The 4,840-nt window shown below is 42.3% G+C and overlaps 1 pseudogene; it reads right to left on the bottom strand.

Moving 5' to 3' along the window:
- Positions 1–1,802: 1,802 nt before the first annotated feature.
- LOC144577912 (glyceraldehyde-3-phosphate dehydrogenase pseudogene) lies at positions 1,803–4,615 on the bottom strand (annotated as a pseudogene).
- Between the last annotated feature and the right edge of the window lie 225 nt (positions 4,616–4,840).

Here is a 4,840-nt window from a genome sequence, read left to right as displayed (position 1 = left end):
ATCAAGTTGCAACACTGAGGAAAAAGAAACAAAGAGAGAGACAAGTAGCAGCAAGGAAATTCAACTGAAGTGTTTGCTGGTGTGCCACATAGCCATGGGAAAATGGGGCCAGGATCAAAACTTACTGGAAAGTAGCTTCTCTTTGTTTTCCTGTCTTTCTTTAGCTGAAGTATAGGGCAAATTTTGGTAGGCATCTATTTCCTTTGGATACCATGTCTTTAGCTACAGATTTGCCTCTGATCAGTTCTGATTATCTTTATGCCAATCTTGTGTTCAAATGCTTCTGAGCACTAACTAAAAGAGATCATATGCTATACAATATGGAGATTCAGTGAGCTGTGACACAAGAGTGCAATACCCAATCTGGAAACATCTGTGGGTGTTTTAATGAGAAGAGAGCCACAGGGTAAGTGACTGACAGAAAAAAACAAAGAAAGTAGATGACTCATCTCTGAGCCAAAGACAATAGGGGTACTCATGGATTTTCTCTGCTTTTTTTTTTTTTTTTTGAGACGGAGTTTCGCTCTTGCTACCCAGGCTGGAGTGTAATGGCGCGATCTTGGCTCACCGCAATCTCCACCTCCTGGGTTCAGGCAATTCTCCTGCCTCAGCGTCCCAAGCAGCTGGGATTACAGGCACGCACCACGGTGCCCAGCTAATTTTTTGTAATTTTAGTAGAGACGGGGTTTCACCATGTTGACCAAGATGGTCTCGATCTGTTGACCTCGTGATCCACCCGCCTCGGCCTCCCAAAGTGCTGGGATTACAGGCTTGAGCCACCGCGCCCGGCCGGATTTTCTCTGCTTTTAAACACTGTGCTTGGATTAAGTGTCTGAAATCATTCCCTGCATGACCTATATTATTGAAACCTTTTCTTCTGGTTTAAATTTCATAATTTATGGGTCTTTCTCAAGGGTAGTCATCTTTGAATAGTAGATTTTTGATATCTGAATCAGAAGAATCAGAGTAAAGCCACCCCTCAATGAAGGCTGATAGTGTGGAGGTATGATTTTAAGGACACCAGAAAAGCCTTCATTTACATTTCTTTCCTATTAAAATTCCTTGTTCCCAACACAAAGAATACCTTGTTTCATCAAAAGCAATCACCATCTTAAATTTTGTTTTAAAATATAAACCCTGATACAAAGATTAATAAGTAAATGTCTCCCAGAACTTCTTAGGAAACAAATGAAGGGTCTGGGGAAAGCCTGTGGGTGGGGAGGTGTGTATCAGCATTTCTTGAGAATGCAGCCTACTGGGGACTTCCCTGATCCTGGATTCAGAAATTCTGGCAGGAAAAGGCAGGGATTTGAGCTGGATAGACAAGTAAAAAGGGAGATGAGGCTTCAGAAAGTGAAAGTGAATAGAGATCAGTTTTGGATTTTGTGTTGATGACTTGTCCCCAGTTTCTTCATCTCTAAAATTGAACCAATAACCCTTGTTCCAGGATTCTCTAACAATGATCAGAAGAGATTCTCTTTCCTTTGCCACACAAACTAATTGCTTTTTTCTTTTTAGTAAGACAAATGGTTTAAGTTTGGGATTTTAAGATAAATATGTGTGTGAGTTTGTGTGTGTCCATGTGTGTGTGTGTGTGTATATATCCTATTTATGTTTTTTGGGCCTTCCTCTGCTTGAGATTTTAAAATTTTTTCAAAGGCTTATTAAAAGGATTACTTGATTACTTCCCTCTCTAAGGATGAAGACTGGAAACTAAAAGAAGTCTCCCAAGTTCATAGTTCATGGATAGGATTTGATCAGTAATCAAAAGGGCATCCCCTTACACTTTTATAATCTTCCCTTGTTATCTAAGTAATCATTGGGGAACGCTGTTTGATACTGTATTTGAGATTAGAGCCACAAGTGACTTGATCAGCCTTAATTTTTTTCCAGGAGAGAGAGGATAGTTTCATGTCACACGTGCATCAATAACGACCCTACAAGTCTCAGAGCAGTTCAGGACCACTGTACTTTACATCTCTGGGTTCATACACTTGATAGTGCATGAAGTGTCTTCCCTGGATTTTTTAGCCCCAATACATTTTAGGCTACAAAGTGGGACTGTCTTCTTTCACAGATTGAATAGGTAAAACATGGGCTGACAGAAAACTCAAATTTCAAGACACATTATATTTGTTTTTATGGATGCCCAGTAATGTTGTCACCACTAAATTAGCACATTGTATTAATACCAAGCTTACCTGTTTACAAAACCAACCAAACAACCAACCAATCAAAACAACAAATAAAATACCAACTGAGTGTTCAGCAACTGGGGATGTTGAGATATCTTACAATTTTTAATTCTCAGTTTCTTAGTTGACATGGATTCAATTTCATATACTAATTTAGACTTTTTTATGAAGTATTTTTGAGTCTGTAGCAACTTTTGAGGGAAAGAGTTCTATAAGTTTATTTCTTAAGAGATAAATCTCCTCCTCCTCCGCCTCCTCTTTCTTGTGGTAAAATTAACTCTTTCAAGCTCCAAGCAGAGTTTGCTAGGTCTGATACATAGGAATTTCTAAATTATGTCCACCCATAAACGCAATCAAATTTTGTGAGCATCTTTCATCAATTTGGCTGTTTTTGTTTTTGTTTGCTTTTTTTTAGAGAGAGTCTCACTTTGTCACCCAGGCTGAAGTGCCGTGGTGTGATCTTGACTCACTGCAACCTCTGCCTCTTCAAATGATTCTTCTGCTTCAGCCTCCTGAGTAGCTGGGATTACAGGTGCCTTCCACCCTGCTAATTTTTGTATTATTAGTAGAGACAGGGTATTACCATGTTGGTCAGGCTGGTCTTGAACTCCTGACCATGTGATCTGCCCACCTCGGCCTCCCAAAGTGCTGGGATTACAGCTGAGTCACTGCGCCTGGCCTCAGTATGGTTGTTAATCATCATCAGTCTATTGACAAATATTCCATTCCTTTCCTTTCCATCACATAGAAAAATTGGACACCCTGCCAGGCACAGTGGCTCATGCCTGTAATCATAGCACTTTGGGAGGCGAAGGTGGGAAGATAACAAGATCAGGAGCCCAAGACCATGCTGGCCAACATGGTGAAACCCTGTCTGGCCACCATGGTGAAATGTCGTCTCTGATAAAATAAAAAAAATACACAAAAAGTTAGCTGTGCATGGTGGCATGTGCCTGTAATCCCAGCTACTCAGGAGGCTAAGGTGGGAGAATCACTTGAACCAGGGAGTTGGAGGTTGCAGCGAGCAGAGATTGTGCCACTGCCCTCCAGGCTGGGCAATAGAATGAGACTCTGTCTCAAAAAAAAAGTTGGATTCTCACTCACTTTGATGTTAGGCATACTTATATGCTTTATTCCTCCTGATGAAATCTGAATGGAAGTGCCATGTAGCTGCTTCTGAGCAGAAATTTTAAGAACTATGCTTAATTTTTGCTCCCATCTCTTTCTCTGCCAAAGTAATTATTGAAGATTAAACCTTTATCAGTGTGGGTGCCTGACTAGTGTCAGCTGCACTGACCTGAAATTTACAATGAAAAAGAGAAATAAATCAATTATTTTTTGGATGTGATGTTGAGATTTGGAAGTTGTTTTTAAATGAAGCACAATCTAGCCTACTGTAATAAAATACAATTGCATTATATAGATTTGTAGCTTTTCTCACCTCAGACTAATGGTATTGGTTTCTAATCATATCTTTAAGTCAATGCAAACATGTGCCATCTGTTGTTTGTAAGGTCTTCTTATACTTTTTACTTTTTTTTTTTTTTTTGGCTGAGTACAGGGGACTTTATTGAATGGTACAGGACAAGGTGGGGCTCCCTAGGCCCCTCCCACTTCAGGGGGTCTGCATGAAAACTGAGGAGCGAAGATTTTCAGTGTGCTGGGAACTGAGTGTGGCGGGGTCTCCCCAGCGGGGAGGGCCTCTCTCTTCCTCTCGTGCTCTCACTGGGGCTAGTAGTCCAGGGGTCTTACTCCTTGGAGGCCATGTGGGCCATGAGGTCCACCACCCTATTGCTGTAGCCAAATTCATTGTCATGCCAAGAAATGAGCTTGACAAAGTAGTCATTGAGAGCAATGCCAGCCCCATCATTGAAGGTTGAAGAGTGGGTGTCACTGTTGAAGTTGGAGGAGACAACCTGGTGCTCAGCATAGCTCAGGATGCCCTTGAAGGGGTCCTCGGATACCTGCTTCACCACCTTCTTGATGTCATTATATTTGGCAGATTTTTCCAGACAGCAAGTCAGATCCATGACCAACACATCGGTGGTGGGATATGAAAGGCTTTGCCAGTGAGCTTCCCATTCAGCTCAGGGATGACTTTGTCACAGCCTTGGCAGCACCAGTAGAGACAGGGATGATGTTCTGAAGAGCCCTGCATTCATCACATCCCACTTTCCCAGAGGGACTATCCACAGTCTTCTGGGTGGCAGTGATGGTGTGGACTGCGGTCATGAGGCTTTCCACTATACTAAAGTTGTCGTCTATACATCAGAGGTGATAAGCAGTTGGTGGTGCTTATCACCTCTGGCAAAGGTCATCTATAGATCAGAGGTAATAAGCAGTTGGTAGTGCTTATCACCTCTGACCAAGGTCATCAGGAGCATTGCTAATGATCCTGAGGCTGTTGTCATACTTCTCATGGTTCATGCCCATCATGAACATGGGGAGAGGGGGCAGAGATGATGATCCTTTTGGCTCCTCCCTGCAAGTGAGACCCAGCCTTCTCCATGGTGGTGAAGGTGCTGGTGGACTCCACCAGGTACTCAGCCCCAGCATCTCCCTATTTGATTTTGGAGGGATGTCACTTCTAGAAGAGGGTGATGGAATTTTCATGGATGATAAGCTTCCCATTCTCAGCCTTGATG

This window comes from Callithrix jacchus, chromosome 10 (assembly GCF_049354715.1).
Source record: "Callithrix jacchus isolate 240 chromosome 10, calJac240_pri, whole genome shotgun sequence".
NCBI lineage: Eukaryota > Metazoa > Chordata > Mammalia > Primates > Cebidae > Callithrix > Callithrix jacchus.
Note: the sequence above shows the minus strand (reverse complement) of the source record. Positions and strands in the feature narration are given on the sequence as shown.